Genomic DNA, 20,269 nt, shown 5'->3' on the forward strand with positions numbered 1-20,269 from the left:
GAAAATGAAGGATTATGCCCCAAATTTTTGTCGATCCAAATTGATCCATCATTACTGCCCGTAAGAGAAGTAATCGGTAGGGATGACAGGATTTGAACCCGTGACATTTTGTACCCAAAACAAACGCGCTACCAAGCTGCGCTACATCCCTTTCCATTATTATACAGCGTCATTCGTCATTCGTCATTGTAGAGAATACCTGTCTTGTTTTCCACATCGTTATTTCCTATATCTATATACAAGAGAATTTATCTTGCCATTTCTTCTTTTTGGTCTCATATAATAAGAGAATTATATACAGATGAAACCTAACGTATAAGTAAATGAATATTTATTGGTAATGCTCAGGAAGAAAAGAAGGGGGTCATCTTTTTCGATTTTAGGAACAATTCATCTACCGGATCATTCTACATATCCATTTTTAGGGGTTCTACGTACAAATACAAGTGATCTTTAACTATATAACTATAGTTATAATAGAGTTATATATCATCTATCTGGTAATAATTGTATTACAATAAAGAAGGAGGATTTTCAATGCGAGATCTAAAGACATATCTCTCCGTGGCACCTGTGCTAAGTACTTTATGGTTCGGGTCTTTAGCGGGTCTATTGATAGAGATCAATCGTTTATTCCCCGATGCGTTGGTATTCCCCTTTTTTTAATTCTAGTTATTGACATGGGAAGGGATAAAGAAGAAAAAGATTAGAGATAGAATAAACTCTCTATGACTGTGACTAATTTCTCCCGTTTTCATTTTTTTAGTTTTAGTATAGGAAGGAAAGAAAAAGAATAAAAGTGGATTGAATGAATCCCAGCGAAACTTGGGTTCAGGATAGAATTAATAGGGGGAGAGCCGAACTAGAAATATGGATCCAGGGGGTTCGAGACCATACAATATATTATATTAAATGAAATACTGGGATTAGAGAATAGTTGATAGTTAGAAAAAATCGTATTACTTATTTTATGATTACTCTATTGATTGAAACGAAATCTTTCATAATTGGATTTCAAGTTAGCAACTTCCATTTTTTTGTTCCTTTCTTCTTATTGGATTCGGATCGAAAATGGAAGAGTTGAGTGAATCCAAAATCCAAAGGAGGTTCATGGCCAAGAGTAAAGAAGCCAGGGTAAGAGTTATTTTGGAATGTACCAGTTGTGCCCGAAAGGGTTTCGATAAAAAATCGAGGGGCATTTCCAGATATATTACTCAAAAAAATCGAAACAATACACCTAGTCGATTGGAATTGAGAAAATTCTGTCCTTATTGTTACAAGCATACGATTCATGGGGAGATAAAGAAATAGATTGAGCAGAACATCAGTGCCCCTTTTCCAAGTAACAGGAAGAAGCTAAAAAATATAAATAATAAATAAATAAAAAAAATCGAATTAAATAATTTAATTTAATTAATAATATAATTAATATATAATTAATATAATATTAAAATAAATATTTTAAATTATAAAAATGAAAATAAACATATACATATATTATATTATTATAATATAAAAATAATATAAAATAAACAAATCAAGTCCTCTTTCGGTCGGATCCGAAATGAATGAAGAAATAAACTAGGATTTTAGAGATAAGAAATAAACCATGGATAAATCCAAGCGACCCTTTCGTAAATCCAAGCGATCTTTTCGTAGGCGTTTGCCCCCAATTGGATCGGGGGATCGAATTGATTATAGAAACATGAGCTTAATTAGTCAATTTATTAGTGAACAAGGAAAAATATTATCTAGAAGAGTGAACAGATTGACTTTGAAACAACAAAGATTAATTACTATCGCTATAAAACAAGCTCGCATTTTATCTTCATTACCTTTTCTTAATAATGAGAAACAATTTGAGAGAGCCGAGTAGTTCCCTAGAACTACCGGCCCTAGAAGCAGAAATAAGTAGACCCACCACCCGAATTGAATAAAAACTCGAATTGGAACTCAAACTCCGATTGATGTTTTGTTGGAAAAGCCGAGAGATTAGATTGTCGCGTCATAAGAAAAAAAGAAAAAATAATGGGGGGGGGAGAAATCTTTTTTTTATTATTGAAGCGTGTTTATTCATTCCTACTGTTATCATATGAATTTCGATTCTATCTTCCCGGAGTTCATTCTCCGGGGAACTCCGTTTAAATCATTCCGTCGAATTCCTTAAATCTCCTTATTTGAGGATTTCATTAGAAATCATGTAAAGACAATTCTTATTTGATATAGCTATTTGTGCAAGTATTTTACGGTTAAGAAGCAACTGTCTCTTGCGCAGATCGTGTATAAATCTACTATAACTATGGGATACCCTATCCTCGCGGGTTACCGCGTTTATCCGAGTGATCCACAAACGACGAAAATCTCTCTTTTGCCGGCCTCTATCCCGATGAGTAGAAACCAAAGCTCTCATTTTCTGTTGCATAATAGTTCGAGTAAGTCTTGAATGAGCCCCTCGAAAGGTTGATGCAAATAAACGCATTTTTGATCGACGTCTCCGAGCTATATATCCTCGTCTAACTCTGGTCATTGAATCAAATAAAACTTTGATGAATAACTAATTGATTTCTTTTCTTTCAGTCATTCTTTTCCCCTCTTCTAGTTTAATTAATAACAAAACGGATTCTTCCGATGTATAAAATAAAAATTCCAATGGCTTTTGCTACTATGACCTTCCCAACCACGATTTTTTATTTCTTCCAGGCATTTGCATTTCGCCCCAAAATAAAATAAAAAATATTTTTGACCGATATTAAAATACAAAATTTGACCGATATTAAGTATCAAATAAATAGTAATAAATACGTAGTAAATGGATAAATAAATAAAATAGAAATAAAATAGAAATAGTGGTTTCCATCGTTTCTATGGTTACTTCTTAAACGGTGAGGTCCTCTCTATACACCGGAGCCCCTTACTCATTTAATCAATGTTTTGGTAACTTGTACAGTTCACACTCTTTGGCTCTACCCATGAATTATACAGTAATAGGTCTTTTCACAACGAGATCTATCCATACAGTGACGGCATTTAGTTGTGAAGGTTGGCTAGGTAGCTGACCCTGTTAGTCCGTTCTTGCAAGAGTAGGAACAGAATTATTCTGTTTTTAAAATTCAATTTCCCCGCTTAATGGATACCACTTGCTACCAATGGGGAATTGCTTTTCATCTCAAATTGAGGTGATTGGATTTGCACCAATGGAAACCATAAATTCCATACCATACCATACACAATAACACAATATAGGTATATGATAGATCACTATTTTTAGATAGTGAATTGAGTTCGTCTCCATTCCATCCTATTCGTTGGTACTGGTCATTGATACTGGAAAAATTGTCTCATTTGTTCCAGCCCATGATCTGAACGCGTCGCACATACACCCTAGTACATATTCCTCGACGCTGAGGACATCCTCGAAGAGCAGGGGATTTCGTAACATTGCGGATTGGCTGTCTTGTATTTCTAATAAGTTGTTTAATAGTTGGCATGCTGCATCGTATCCAAAAGCCGGTTTAGATCGATCCTAACCCGATCATGATGAATTACTTCTTAATTTTTTACCTGGGTAAGAACATAAAATATGAACTTACGGATCATTCTAATTATGGTTCGAGATAGAATCTAGGATTTTTATGCGAAACCCCCGTTATTTTCGATCGCTACAAGATCAACAATGCCATGAGCTTGGGCTTCTGTTGCTGACATAAAAACATCCCTTTCCATGTCTTCGGATATAACCCATAAGGGTTTTCCCGTTCTTTGTACATAAACCCTTGTGAGGGTTTCGCGTAGTCTTAGTAGTTCTTCCGCTTCCAGGATAAATTCTCCTGTTGATGCCTCATAAAAAGAGCTAGCAGGTTGGTGGATCATAACCCTGGCGATATAATAACATAATGAATGGTTCCCCTATCTCGCGCGATCGCATGAAGGGGTAGGATAAAGAATAACAAGCAAGAGGAAAAAGATAGAATTGAACAACCGTACAGGCATATTTTTTTGTGCATTGCATACGGCTCCTAAATGGAATTTCCTTTTCCCTTCCATTGAAGAAAGAGACAAATAAGATCCATCAGATCCAGATCGTTGAATGCTCCATTTACCATCCTTCCTTTCGGAGGAGCCAAAAATACTATGATGGTTCCGTTGCTTTATATTTTTTTTTATCTCGTCTGTGATTCTGCAATCCCAAAGTATCTTTCTGATCGGATCAAATAAGTTAAATTTTTTTTTCTTTCGTACTCTTTCATAACCTAAATATCGGAAAGAGACTTCTGGTGTAGAAGCAAAAAAGGATTTGTTTGTGACGCTGAAACAGACCTCCGATACAGAAGATGAAATCGGGAAATAACCTTTGTTTCATACTACTATCTCGATACGGAATCTCATGTTATGGAAAAAAAATGAAATAATGGTTTGTTAATATCGAGCTCGAGGTGCCATGCTATTATTACTTATTATTTATATTCCGTATAGCGAAGGCATAGTCTTATGTTTTCTCTCAAATAAAAAAAAAACTCATTGGCGCCAAGCGTGAGGGAATGCTAGACGTTTGGTAATTTCTCCTCCGACCAGGATAAAAGATCCCATTGAAGCGGCTAATCCCATGCATATTGTATGTACATCTGGTGACACAAATTGCATAGTGTCATAAATAGCTATTCCGGGGATTACCCACCCGCCGGGAGAGTTTATAAACAAATAAAGATCCCTGGTCGCATCCTCTATACTGAGATATATCATGAGACCTACAATTTGATTTGAGATCTCGCTATCAATCTCTTGCCCTAAAAAAAGTAATCTTTCTCGATGAAGTCGGTTGATTAGGACAAAATTTCCTTCGGAACCGCACACGCGCCTTTAGATGCATACGGTTCAAAAAATGGCGAAACAAAAAAAAAAAAAAGAATCAATGTGTCGATTCCAGCCCTCTTTGTTTTTGTTTTTTCGTAAAAAAAAAGTTTTTTCCTAACTAAACGAAGAGGCTTTTTCTTCCATTTTTAAGAAACATGAGTTTTGAATCGCTTCCCTTTAACCTATAAGAATTTTAACCTATAATAAAAAAAAAAAAGAATTCATTGAACTTATCGAACTAACCTCTCATTGATGTATTGGTTTCATCGAGATTCGAATCGCGATGTTATTTTCTTGTTCCTAAACGGGCCTCCTCAATTCTTTTAGGTTTATGCTCTACTCCGGGTAAAAATCTGCCCGAATTCTATTTGCACATATAGTACAAATAATCCCAGTACCACTTCTTTTTGCTTTTGCTACGACTTGTTTTTTTTTTTTTTCAATTCGGCCGGTTTCATGCCTTCCACCAATACCAGATATTTGATGTATTCATCATATTACTTTATTGATTGGCAGTTTAAGATCACTTATATTATACATTATGTTATGGTATAATATAAATATAATAAGAATCCGTTATGATACAAGCGGTAATTATCCGTAGATTCCCAATTTGGTATTTCCTGAACGGAGCCTGGATACTTCTTATTGGTCCAACCTAACCATAAATTATTCTAGTTGATAATACGGATTAATTGATATAATTTTGATCCCCAAACCAACAAAAAAATTGATCTAATTGCGCTTCACGCTCCGAATTCGAATTCTAATTATTATTAACGATTCAATCAATCTTTCTTGGGCAAAACAGGGGGTATCTCGATCGGGGGAGAGAACGGGGAAATCCCATATGACCCAATATGTCTGACAAGTCGCACTATACGTCAACCCAAACTGCATCTTCCTCTCCAGGATTCCGAAAAGGCACTTTTGGAACACCAATGGGCATTAAGTTAAAAAAAAGCACTAAGTACTATATTTTACTTTGATGTGGAAACGTAACAATGGCTTTCTCACCTTCCTAATATTTTCGTTTATTTTTAAAAACGTTTATTGGATTTTATCCATAGATTGGAGGGTTCATGGAGTAAGACAGAATGAATAACGGAAAAAAAAATTATTACGAATGGGTCATTCGAATGATGAACAAGTCTCTATGCATTTGCTCAAAAAAAAATGGGACCAGCCCCCCCCCATTGCGTATTGGTACTTATCGGGTATAGAATAGATTTGTTTCTCTTTGTTCCTACGAACAGAATTGAATTGTTCAATTATTTCCAATGGAAGGGAATAAATATTAACCCTTGCCTCGAGATAATCCACTGAAAGGCGGAGGGCCATAGCATAGTCTTTTCCAATGCGATAAAGTCACATAGTGTCCATTTATCTTTGATAAAAAAGGGGTATTTCCATGGGTTTGCCTTGGTATCGTGTTCATACCGTCGTATTGAATGATCCCGGTCGCTTACTTTCTGTCCATATAATGCATACAGCTCTAGTTGCTGGTTGGGCCGGCTCGATGGCCCTATATGAATTAGCGGTTTTTGATCCCTCTGACCCCGTTCTTGATCCAATGTGGAGACAGGGTATGTTCGTTATACCCTTCATGACTCGTTTAGGAATAACCAATTCATGGGGTGGTTGGAGTATCACAGGAGGAACTGTAGCGAATCCGGGTATTTGGAGTTACGAAGGTGTGGCCGGGGCACATATTGTGTTTTCCGGCTTGTGCTTCTTAGCAGCCATCTGGCATTGGGTGTATTGGGACCTAGAAATCTTCTGTGATGAACGTACGGGAAAACCCTCCTTGGATTTGCCCAAGATCTTTGGAATTCATTTATTTCTCTCAGGGTTGGCTTGCTTTGGTTTTGGTGCATTTCATGTAACAGGCTTGTATGGTCCTGGAATATGGGTGTCCGACCCCTATGGCCTAACCGGAAAAGTACAACCTGTAAATCCAGCGTGGGGGGCAGAAGGTTTTGATCCTTTTGTTCCGGGGGGAATAGCCTCCCATCATATTGCAGCGGGGACATTGGGCATATTAGCGGGCCTATTCCATCTTAGTGTCCGCCCGCCCCAACGACTATACAAAGGATTACGTATGGGTAATATTGAAACTGTCCTTTCCAGTAGTATCGCTGCTGTCTTTTTTGCAGCTTTTGTAGTTGCTGGAACTATGTGGTATGGTTCAGCAACTACCCCTGTCGAATTATTTGGGCCCACCCGTTATCAATGGGATCAGGGGTACTTCCAACAAGAAATATATCGAAGAGTTGGCACCGGACTAGCCGAAAATCTGAGTTTATCAGAAGCTTGGTCTAAAGTTCCCGAAAAATTAGCTTTTTATGATTACATCGGTAATAATCCGGCGAAAGGGGGATTATTCCGAGCAGGCTCAATGGACAACGGGGATGGAATAGCTGTTGGGTGGTTAGGGCACCCCGTCTTTAGAGATAAAGAGGGGCATGAGCTTTTTGTACGCCGTATGCCTACTTTTTTTGAAACATTTCCAGTCGTTTTGGTAGACGGAGACGGAATTGTGCGAGCCGATGTTCCTTTTAGAAGGGCAGAATCAAAATATAGTGTCGAACAAGTAGGCGTAACTGTTGAGTTCTATGGTGGCGAACTCAATGGAATCAGCTATAGTGATCCCGCTACTGTGAAAAAATATGCTAGACGTGCGCAATTGGGGGAAATTTTTGAATTAGATCGTGCTACTTTGAAATCTGATGGCGTTTTTCGTAGCAGTCCAAGGGGTTGGTTCACTTTTGGACATGCTTCGTTTGCTTTGCTCTTCTTTTTCGGACACATTTGGCACGGTGCTAGAACCTTGTTCAGAGATGTTTTTGCTGGGATTGACCCAGATTTGGATGCTCAAGTCGAATTTGGGGCATTCCAAAAACTTGGGGATCCAACTACAAGGAGACAAGTAGTTTGATACAACGTTGTTCTGGTCTGGCATCATTCGCCTCTATTTTTTTTTTTTTAGCATAGGTATAGGCGGGGTACCGGAGAAATTTGTATTTTCATTATTGCTTTTCTTTAAATATTACCCTTTCCTTGTCTGGGAAATGATCCCAAATGCACAGGTGTGGAAGCTATAATTGTAAACCACGATCGAATCTATGGAAGCATTGGTTTATACATTCCTGTTAATTTCGACTCTAGGGATAATTTTTTTCGCTATCTTTTTTCGAGACCCGCCTAGGATTTCGACTAAAAAGATGAAATGATTTTTCATTATCTCAATTGAAGTAATGAGCCTCCCAACTAATAGGGGAGGTTCATCATTTCAACTAGTCTCCGTGTTCCTCGAACGGATCTCTTAGTTGTTGAGAGGGCTGCCCAAAAGCGGTATATAAGGCATACCCAGTAAAGCTTACAAGTGAACCGGATATAGAGATGGCGACTAAGGTTGCTGTTTCCATTATTAGAAAATTTCAAGACCACGATATGGTGGATCCACGTTACGACAAGATCGTTTATTTACAACGGAATAGTATACAAAGTCAACAGATCTCAACCAATGCAATAGGATTTATGGTTACACAAACCGTTGAGGACAGTTCTAGATCTGGGCCAAGAAGAACTCTTACAGGGGATTTATTGAAACCATTGAATTCGGAATATGGTAAAGTAGCTCCTGGATGGGGAACTACCCCCTTAATGGGTGTCGCAATGGCTCTATTTGCGATATTCCTATCTATTATTTTGGAGATTTATAATTCTTCCGTTTTACTGGATGGAATTTCAATGAGTTAGGCCCACAAGAACAACGAAGTCCTAGCTTTTGAATCAAAAATGAATCACTTAGGACTCGGATTTCTGGACCATTCTGGTAGTTCGACCGCGGAATTTCGTTGTTTCGGTAGTTCCGGAATATGAGTGTGTGACTTGTTATAATTGATCCTATTGATAGTGCAGAAATGGGTCTGTCATCTCATCTCAATGGAGATGGTTCTGCCCCGTCGGATATTTATTCGAGTATCTGGAGCACGGAATACATGGAATAGCTCAAGAGAAATATTTGAACTATGATTCATACCTACTATTCAGACCTCGCGACCGGACTCCTACTCCAAAAATTTTCAAAGAGGTATTTCAGAAATCGAACGATTTTTTCTCTTTCCGAATCGTGTTTATTTTGACTTTGACCGAGGGACAAATCTTTCTCTGGATTTTTAGTCATAACATTCATTCATTAAGTAAGTGATGATCAAATGGTTCTTACTCAGAGAACCTTTGGGCTTAGCTTTAGGGCGAATCATCGTGGTTCTAGTATGAATCTGAGGTTTCAATCAAATCATAGGGTCTCAACAAGAGAATTCCTATCAATAGTAAAAAAAATGACGCACAAACAACAAATCAAATAAAAAAAAAGGGGGAAGAGAAAATTCAAGAGGCCTGTAACGATCAATATAAAGACGGATGAGCCCACTTGAGATTTTAGCATTATCATCAAAAAGGGGGGATTTCGGATTTTGGTTCCTTCATACCCTCAGAGATGTTTGAACCAAGTTATTAATAAGTTTCAAACTTTCTATTACATATCTGTTTTAACCAGTATTTTGGTGTTTCCGCTTGAGCCGTACGAGATGAAATTTTCATATACGGTTCTTAGGGGGGTCCGTCGGTTTACCTATCTCAATAAAGTATATGATTGGTTCGAGGAACGTCTCGAGATTCAGGCGATTGCCGATGATATAACTAGTAAATATGTTCCTCCTCATGTCAACATATTTTATTGTCTAGGGGGGATCACACTTACTTGTTTTTTAGTACAAGTGGCTACGGGTTTTGCTATGACTTTTTACTATCGTCCGACCGTTACGGAGGCTTTTGCCTCTGTTCAATACATAATGACTGAAGCCAACTTTGGTTGGTTAATCCGATCAGTGCATCGATGGTCAGCAAGTATGATGGTTCTAATGATGATCCTGCACGTATTTCGTGTCTATCTCACAGGTGGATTTAAAAAACCTCGCGAATTAACTTGGGTTACGGGTGTGGTTTTGGCTGTATTGACTGCATCTTTTGGTGTAACTGGTTATTCCTTACCTTGGGACCAAATTGGTTATTGGGCAGTCAAAATCGTGACAGGCGTACCTGAAGCGATTCCTGTAATAGGTTCGCCTTTGGTAGAGCTATTACGTGGAAGTGCTAGTGTGGGTCAATCCACTTTGACCCGTTTTTATAGTTTACACACTTTTGTATTACCTCTTCTTACTACCGTATTTATGTTAATGCACTTCCCAATGATACGTAAGCAAGGTATTTCAGGTCCTTTATAGAGAAGACATACTATAGATATTTGTAATTGATCATATATCATTTCGTTTCGGCGAGGAACTATAGTATTTCATTGCTACAAATATGGATTATTGAAAAAAAAAATAAGACATTTTAGTTGGAAATTTTCCCTCAACTAACCCAAAAGTATTCTTTAATTTGATACGAGTAGTTGAAGTGGATTCCCCGAAGAGAGATGGATTATGGGAGTGTGTGACTTGAACTATCGATTTGGCCGTGCGGATATATGATTTTATCTGCCACATTGGAATTCACAACCAAATGTGTCTCTATTCCAACCAACGTGTAAGCCCCCTTACACAGGATAGGCTGGTTCGTTTGAGGAGAATCTTTTCTATGATCAGACCCTAATCATGTTGCGCATGAACAGGCTCCGTAAGATCCGGTAGAATAAGTAATGTGAAATAAACCAGATTACGTTCTATCTATTTACTTATAGTATGGAAACGCATTCATTTCCTGTGCATCGATCCCGATCTATGATACTATCGGAGTGAAACAAGGGATCTAAGGAAGAGCAAGGCTAGACTTTATTAGTAACAAGTAAATCCTTTGTATGTAACGTTAAGAAGGCTCTATATATCGTGGGGATAAACACAAATCACAAGGCATGAGACCATCCAAAAAGCACTTGATCATGATCAAATTTGCAAGCCCACTTGGGTATTGAGCATTTACCTGTAAGAACTGAATTCCTTGCAATGGCTAGTTGCAACTCGGAAAAATGGAATCCGATAAATCTTTTTTTATGTAGAGTCATATATGTGTGGATCACATATCGATTTTTTATGGATCCAGTTTTTCCTTTGACTCTTGCTCGAGCCGGATGATGAAAAATTATCATGTCCGGTTCCCTCGGGGGATGGATCCATAAAAATTCACCTATCCCAATAACAAAGAAACCTGATTTAAATGATCCTGTATTAAGAGCTAAATTGGCTAAAGGGATGGGCCATAATTATTATGGCGAACCCGCATGGCCTAACGATCTTTTATATATTTTTCCAGTAGTTATTCTAGGTACTATTGCATGTACCGTAGGTCTAGCGGTTCTAGAACCGTCAATGATTGGTGAACCCGCGGATCCATTTGCAACTCCCTTGGAAATATTACCCGAATGGTATTTCTTTCCCGTATTTCAAATACTCCGTACAGTACCCAATAAGCTGTTGGGTGTTCTTTTAATGGTTTCAGTACCGGTGGGATTATTGACAGTACCTTTTTTGGAGAATGTTAATAAATTCCAAAACCCATTTCGTCGTCCAGTAGCTACAACCGTTTTTTTGATCGGCACCGCAGTAGCTCTTTGGTTAGGTATTGGAGCAACATTACCTATTGATAAATCTCTAACTTTAGGTCTTTTTTAAATAAATGGATTTAACCGTGAAATAAAATAAAAAAAAATACCATAACGTATGTATCTAGGGAATAGTCGTTTCAGAGCGAATCTCCCCTAGATACATCTCTTAAATTTCATTATGGATACATTCCAAATATACGGATCGTGCTAAAGATTCAAAACCATTTTTTTTTAGTAAAAATGAACTAATTCCAATGGATTTAAAACTTTTTCTTAGGTAAATAAATTTCGAAATGTTTCTGTAAAATGTCCCATATTTTTTTTACATCTTCTATGCGAAAATGCTCAATTCTCATAAGATCTTCTTGACTATTACTCAAAAGGTCCAATAATGTATGTATATTGGACCTTTTAAGACAATTATAAGTCCTGGGAGGCAATTCTAATTGGTCAATAAAAATACATTTCAATGCATTTCCCTTTTTGTTTTTCCTTATATTAGCCAACCCATCATCAAAGGGAAAAAGGGGTAAAGTCACCCTGTTTTGATTGTCCTCTAAATGAGTGTCCCGTTCCTCCGCGTGTAAAAAAGGAATAAATAAATCAATCAAATTACGGGAAGCTTCGTGAAGTGCTTCTTTAGGGGTTAAACTCCCATTTGTCCATATTTCGAGGAAAAGTATCTCTTGTTTCTCGTTCCCATTCCCATAAGAATGAATACTATGATTCACATTTCGAACAGGCATGAATACAGCATCCATAGGGTAACTTCCATCTTGATAGTTAGATGGGGTTTTCATACGATATCCGCGATTCCTCTCGATTTTTAATTCAATACACAAATCAATTGGCTCTGTCAGGCTAGCTATATGTTGTGTAGTATCAACTATTTCCACGGAGGGTGGTGAGATGATATCTTGAGCAGTTACATATCTAGGACCCCTGACGCAAATAGATGCGTCGAGAGTTCCATACAGATTACTTCTCAATACAATTTCTTTTAAATTCATGAAAATTTCATGTACAGATTCTTCAATACCGGCTATCATAGAATATTCATGCGGTACCTTATCGGATTTTGCACGTGTGATACATGCTCCTTCTATTTCCCCAAGTAGAGCCCTTCGCATCGCGATACCTATCATATCTGCTTGACCCTTCATAAGCGGGAACAGCATGAAACGCGCATAATGAAGGCGCTTACTGTCTACTCTTGATTCAACACACTTCCACCGTAATGTTCGAGTGGATACTGCTACTTCTTCTCGAACCATACTAATATTATTTGATCAGATTTCTGAATCATTTATTTCTCTTGAAATTAAAAAAAAAGGGGTTCAATTCTTTTTTTTATTTTTACACACGTCTTTTTTTAGGGGGTCTACATCCATTATGTGGCATAGGGGTTACGTCACGTACGAAACTTAATAGTATACCGCTTCTACGAATAGCTCGTAATGCTGCATCTCTTCCGAGACCAGGACCCTTTATCATGACTTCTGCTCGTTGCATACCCTGATCCACCACTGTACGAATAGCATTTCCTGCTGCGGTTTGAGCAGCAAATGGTGTCCCTCTTCTTGTGCCCTTGAATCCACAAGTGCCCGCGGAGGACCAAGAAACCACCCGACCTCGTACATCTGTAACAGTTACAATGGTATTGTTGAAACTCGCTTGAACATGAATAACTCCTTTTGGTATTCTACGTCCAGTCTTACGTGAACCAATACGTCCACTCCTACGTGAACCAATTCTTGGTATAGGTTTTGTCATATTTTATCATTCTCATAAATATGAGTCAGAGATATACGGATATATCCATTTCATGTCAAAACAGATCCTTTTTTTGTACATCAGGTCCTTTAGAGAATCCCCTTTTAAAAGGATTACCCCTTTACCCCTGTCTCTGTTTATGTCTCGGGTTGGAACAAATTACTATAATTCGTCCCCGCCTACGGATCAATCGACATTTTTCACAAATTTTCCGAACAGAAGCCCTTATTTTCATATTTGTCATTCCTTAACTTAAAACCGAATCCACTCCTTGGAAGAAAATAAGTCTCTTGAGAATTTTGAACCTCTAATTGTATCCGCACCCCATGAAAGGAATGTTTCAAGAGGCGCCTAATTGTTCGAATCTTTGTTGCGAAGTCTATAAATTATACGTCCCCTGGTTGAATCATAACGACTTACTTCGATTTTGACTCTATCTCCGGGTAATATCCGTATAAAACTACGTCGGATCCTCCCCGAAACATAACCTAGAATCAGATCCTCATTATCTAAACGAACCCGGAACATACCATTGGGAAGTGATTCAGTAATTAAACCCTCATGAATCAATTTTTGTTCTTTCATTCCCGGTAACCCCCTTGAAGTAGCAACTAATGGAGGAGAAGTGATATTAAACAACCTGCCTTTCCTTTCTTTTTCACAAATAGTAAGTTACGGGATATCAGCGGGATTACCATATATAACACAAAATTTCTCCTCCAATCCTTTTTAGTCGAGCCTCTCGATCCGTCATTATCCCTCGTGAAGTCGAAAGAATGACAATCCCCATTCCGCCCAAAACCCTAGGAATTCGTTGATAGTTGGAATATATTCGTAAACCAGGGCGGCTGATACGCTTAAAAATATTTCTATATGCTCCTTTCCTATTCCTTCTATGTCGCAGGGTTGAAACCAAGAAATGTTTATTGTCTTCTCGATGTTTCCTAACGTTTTCAATAAAACCTTCTCGTAGAAGTATTCTAACAATGTTTTCGGTGATATTAGTAGATGCTATTCGAACCGTTCCCTTTTTATTCATATCAGCATTCCTTATCGAAGTTATTATATCGGCAATAGTGTCCCTACCCATGATGAACTATAATTATTGGTGCCTCTTTGTTTTGATATAATCAACATGTTCTACTTTTTTTATGAAATATTATATTAAAGGTATATGCATAAGACATAATCTATACTAATTAATCTATTTCGGGTACCCTATAATCATGGATATTCCGATCCCGCTCTCATCTACTGGTATTTTTTTATAATACCTCAGGAGCTAATGATACTATTTTAGTGAAATTCAACTGTCTCAGTTCCCGAGCGATCGCTCCAAAAACTCGAGTTCCTTTTGGATTTCCTTCCTGATCAATGACAACTGCTGCATTGTCATCATATCGTATTATCATGCCGTTGTCGCGTTTGAGTTCTTTACATGTACGTACAATTACAGCTCTAATTACTTCGGATCTTTGGAGAGGCATATTTGGCACTGCTTCTTTGATTACAGCAACAATAACGTCACCAATATGAGCATATCGGCGATTACTAGCTCCTAAGATTCGAATACACATCAATTCCCGAGCTCCGCTGTTGTCTGCCACATTCAAATGGGTCTGAGTTTGAATCATATCATTATCATTTTTTTTTTTATCAGCTCTTTCAATGCAAAGGGCGAAGGAAAAAAGAAAGAAATATTGTTTGTCCAGAAATAAAAAAATCTGCGATTGTATTTCTCCTCACAAATAGCCCTTTGTTTCCACACCCCTATCCCGCAATAATGAATTGAGCTCGTATAGGCATTTTGGATGCAGCTATTGACATAGCTGCTCTAGCTACAGTTTCTGATACTCCGCCCATTTCATAAAGTATTCTACCCGGTTTAACGACGGATACCCAATATTCGGGAGATCCCTTCCCGGAACCCATACGTGTTTCTGTGGGTCTTAGGGTAACAGGCTTGTCGGGAAATATACGTACCCATATTTTTCCACCGCGGCGCGCATATCGTGTCATTGCTCGCCGCCCTGCTTCTATTTGTCTAGATGTAATCCAAGAGGGTTCAAGTGCCTGAAGAGCATATCTACCAAAACAAATATGATTGCCTCGATAAGAGATTCCCTTCATTCTTCCTCTATGTTGTTTACGGAATCTGGTTCTTTTGGGGTTATAGTTGATGGTTGTTTCTCAGTTCCATCTCTACTACAGAACCGGACATGAGAGTTTCTTCTCATCCAGCTCCTCGCGAATGAAACGATTCAATAATATTCGATGCACATTATTTAATGAATAATGAATATTGCATGAATATTACAAAAAATCGTGGGATTTTTTGATATTTAATTTAATCTGTTTGTTATACGCGGGAATCCGTATATCTTGTATTGTATATATAGCTAGATATATATCTATCGATATCGATTTTTTTATAGGATATAGGACGTTTATTTCGTGGAAAATGCCTTTCATTTTTATACCGAATCCTTGTTTTGACCTTTACTGAATAGCAAAAAATTTTGCAATCCAATAAGTGTTTCTTTCGCGGGCGAATATTTACTCTGTCATCCGGGGCCCCATTCCTAGGGCAGGGTTAACCCACGACTTCCCGGAATAAATCAATTGGTTACTGGTCAATTTCGCCATCCCACCCAATGAATAATTAGGATTCATTTGCAATAGAATCTTCTGCAGTCACAGGTTCCGTCGTTCCCATAGCTTCTTCGTTAATGGCTAGGCCTGAACTATATGCAATGGAGCTTCCAATTAAATCCGTTCCAGAGTCAATCTTCTCAGTCTCTATTGACTTAAGGCTCCTTATTATTTTATTATTTATTATCATTTTAAATATGAACCGAATCGGATTCATCGAATTATGGGCGAATCCACATTAATGCTTTATTACACTGCTTTTTATAAGATGATTCATAGGCCATACATATTGGAATTCTATATCATTGAGATTCTCCTGCTCTCTTTCTCTCATCTTTCCATTTACCCACATCTCTCTTTTTTTTTTATTTTCAACCCATAATCAGCTTGATTTTTCCATTATGTGGAAAAGAAAAATATTTCAGTTGCTACAACTATACGATCGTCACATCATATAGTGACTGATTTCTTGGATCCCGATAATACGAAGCAATGAGTAGGTTATTAGTTCTATAGTTATTAGTTGGGGATCAGTCTGCGTATTATTGTATTGTTTTTTTTTTTTTTTTAATCCCAACTCTAAAGAAAAAACCAACGAGTCACACACTAAGCATAGCAATTCTACCAAATGGTCAATTGAATTTTTATTCAACCCTATAGAATTAAGAATTAGAAAGAATCAGAATTGCTCATTTTGATTCAAGGTAAAAAGACTGATGAAACTCTTTTTCATTTATATTGTCGGATAGAATGGCAAAGAAATGAAAGGTCCATTATTGCTCATCCACAAATATCCAAATTTTAATGCCTAATACCCCATAGATAGTTCGAACTGGGTAGGAACAATGATCAATTTTAGCTCGAATGGTTTGTAGGGAACCCTACCCTCTCTGACCCATTCGACACGCGCAATTTCTTTTCCATCAATACGCCCTCCAATTTGCACTTGAATTCCTTTTGTATCTGCTTGCTCAGTTAATTCAATAGCCCTTTTCATTGCCTTTCGAAATGAAACTCTATTCTTTAATTGTAGAGCTATGTATTCCGCAAGAATATTAGGCTTCCCATAAGGTTTTGTAACTCTTGTGATAGCAATGTTAAGTCTCCGGTTTACAGAATGAAATCCTTTCTTTACATCGGTCTGTAATTCATGGATTCCTCGTGTTCGACCCTCGATTAACAAATTTGGGAATCCAATATGGATTATGACCTGGATCAGATCGATTTTTTTTTTGAATCTCTATGTGTGCAATTCCTTCGAAACCTGAGGGATATTCTCCTATTTTTTTTGTACATAATTCTTGATACAATCCCTTATTTTTTCATCTTCCTGGAGATCCCTCGAATAACTTTTTTGGTCGTGCGAACCAAAGGGAACGATGATTCTGATTTGTACCAAGTCGGAAACCAAGTGGATTTATTTTTTTTCCCATCTCTCTTTTTCTCTCTCTTTCTCCTTTTAATATCTTTCTATTATACCACCCTTAAACCCTTCAACCCTTAGGCTTCATTAGTAAAGTTCTCAGTAGTATTTTTCAATACAATTGTTATATGACAGGTGGGTTTTTTTATTGGATAACTACGTCCTCGAGCTCGGGGTTTTAACCTTTTCATGATAGCACCCTCATTGACTTCCGCTTTACTAATGTATAAATCTGCTTCGTTGAAACCCATATTATGACTAGCATTTGCTGCTGCAGAATAAAGCAATTTTAAAATAGGATAGGATGCTCGATAAGGCATGAGTTCCAGTAGCATAAGTGTTTCTTCATAAGAACGTCCGCGAATTTGATCAATGACTCTTCGTGTTTTGTGAGCAGACATACATATATATCTATGTTTAGCTAAAGCTTGCACTTGTCTACTCTTGATCTTATTACTCTTTTTCTTATACGTTTGGTTGCTAGTCCTCCGCACACCTGCCATAAGGTTTACCTCCCAACACTGAATGATGAGCACCCTTTTTACTTCATTAACGACGAGATTTATTATCGTTTCTCGCGTGTCCCCGGAAAGTAAGAGTAGGTGCGAATTCTCCCAATTTGTGACCCACCATACGATCTGTTATATAAATAGGTAAATGTTCCTTTCCATTATGAATAGCGATTGTATGGCCGATCATTGTGGGTATAATGGTAGACGACCGGGACCAAGTTACTATTATTTCTTTTTTCTCCTTCGTGTTCAGCTTCTCAATTTTTCTTAATAAATGATTAGCTACAAAAGGATTTTTTTTTAGTGTTAGTGAACGCGCCACAGCGGATTACTCCTTTTTTTTTTTTAGTTAAAGAAAGGGCAGGGGCGGATGTAGCCAAGTGGATCAAGGCAGTGGATTGTGAATCCACCATGCGCGGGTTCAATTCCCGTCGTTCGCCCTCCTATCTTCTTATTTACGGCGGCGAAGAAAAAAAATATCACTATATTTTTTCTTTTTCCTAGTTCTTCTTCCAAGCGCAGGATAACCCCAAGGGGTTGTGGGTTTTTTTCTACCAATTGGGGGCCCTCCCTTCCCCGCCCCCGTGGGGATGGTCCACAGGGTTCATAACTACTCCTCTTACTACAGGACGCTTACCTAGCCAACACTTAGATCCGGCTCTACCCAAACTTTTCTGGTTCACACCAACATTACCCACTTGTCCGACTGTTGCTGAGCAGTTTTTGGATATCAAACGGACCTCCCCAGATGGTAATCTTAATGTGGCCGATTTACCTTCTTTTGCAATCAGTTTCGCTACAGCACCTGCTGCTCTAGCTAATTGTCCACCCTTTCCAAGTGTTATTTCTATGTTATGTATGGCCGTGCCTAAGGGCATATCGGTTGAAGTAGATTCTTCTTTTTGATCAAAAAAAACCCCTTCCCAAACCGTACAAGCTTCTTCCAAAGCATACGGCTTTCTGGATGTATATGATGATATCTAGACAGATGGATCTTATATGAATCGTATGATGAAGTACCACATGAGTGGATATATAGGAATTCAAATCTGCCGAATCGCTCATGTTAGGATCTTAATCACTCATGTTAGGATCTTAATCACTCATGTTAGGATCTTATACATCCTAGGTCTCCCCGTTCCGTCATCTGGCTTATGTTCTTCATGTAGCATTCAGACCGAATGACTCTATGAAATTACGTCGATACTTCCACATATTACGGGTAACGTAGGAGACATCTCTATTTTTCCCCCGGGGGATCTTTAGAATTACCACTGCTTAGCTTTCAATTCGCCTCTGACCATCAAATGAAATGTGAATAACCCGTCCCCCTCCTCTTTGAAACAAGGGGCGCTTCCGGTTCTGTCCGTGCTTCAAACAATTTTGTCTTCTCCATATTACCATATCTCGAGAGTCAATAATTTGATATGAGGAACTACTGAACTCAATCACTTGCTGCCGTTACTCTTCAGTTTTCTGTTGAGGTCTATCCCGTAGAGGTACTCAAAAGTGATCGATTTCTAGGTTTCGTCGTAAACCTAATTGGTTACTTCCAATTACGTAAATCAATAGTTCAAACCGCACTCAAAGGTAGGGCATTTCCCATCGATATAGGAACCTCTGTACCAGAAACAATGGTATCTCCAATTATAGCCCCTCTGGGATGTAAAATATATCTCTTCTCACCATCCCCATAGTGTATGAGACAAATGTATGCATTTCGATTAGGGGTCGTATTCTATGGTTACGATTCTACCAGATATGTCTTTTTCATTCCGTCGAAAATCAATTTTACGGTATAGACGCTTATGACCCCCCCCTCTATGCCCTGCGGTAATGATTCCTCTGGCATTACGACCTTTACCACAACGATGCTGTCCATAGATCAAATTATTTCGTGGATTGGATTTCACTTGACTGTCTACGGCTCCATTGCGTGTGCTCGGGGTAGAAGTTTTGTATAAATGTATCGCCGTGTTATTAAGTATTTTGATTTAAGTTCTTTTCGCTATAAGAGGTGGAATAGAATAACCCGGTTGAAGCGTAATGATCATACGTCTGTAATGCATTGTATGTCCCATAATAGGTCCCAGTCCCCATTCTTCTACCCTTTCCCGGGAGTCGATGACTATTCATAGCTATTACCTTGACACCAAAGAAGAGTTCGACCCAATGCTTTATTTCGGTCCTAGTTGATCCTGATTCGACATTAGAAGTATATTGATTGTTCCCCAATAACCGAATACTTTTTTCTGTAAAGACTGCATATTTGATTCCATCCATAAATCCATTTTCTTCCCTATGAGTTCCAGTATCGATAAGAATTCGAGTTCTTACTCTTCATATGTTATGGTATGAATATACCATACCAATTCGTTATGTATGGATGATGAAATTCCATTGATACAGAGCCAATTCCAATAGACTTATTGGACGTTCCCATTGGCG

General features: G+C 38.1%; 1 non-coding gene across 1 annotated transcript; it reads right to left on the minus strand.

The window, feature by feature from the left end:
* Positions 1-77: 77 nt before the first annotated feature.
* Positions 78-151, minus strand: TRNAP-UGG (transfer RNA proline (anticodon UGG)). Its single transcript has one exon. It is a non-coding gene; the product is annotated as a tRNA-Pro (tRNA).
* Positions 152-20,269: the final 20,118 nt, after the last annotated feature.

The sequence above is a fragment of the Aristolochia californica genome, unplaced genomic scaffold, assembly GCF_029961685.1.
Source record: "Aristolochia californica isolate CCGP_79_NKW_82.1479 unplaced genomic scaffold, dmAriCali1.0.hap1 SCAF_243, whole genome shotgun sequence".
NCBI lineage: Eukaryota > Viridiplantae > Streptophyta > Magnoliopsida > Piperales > Aristolochiaceae > Aristolochia > Aristolochia californica.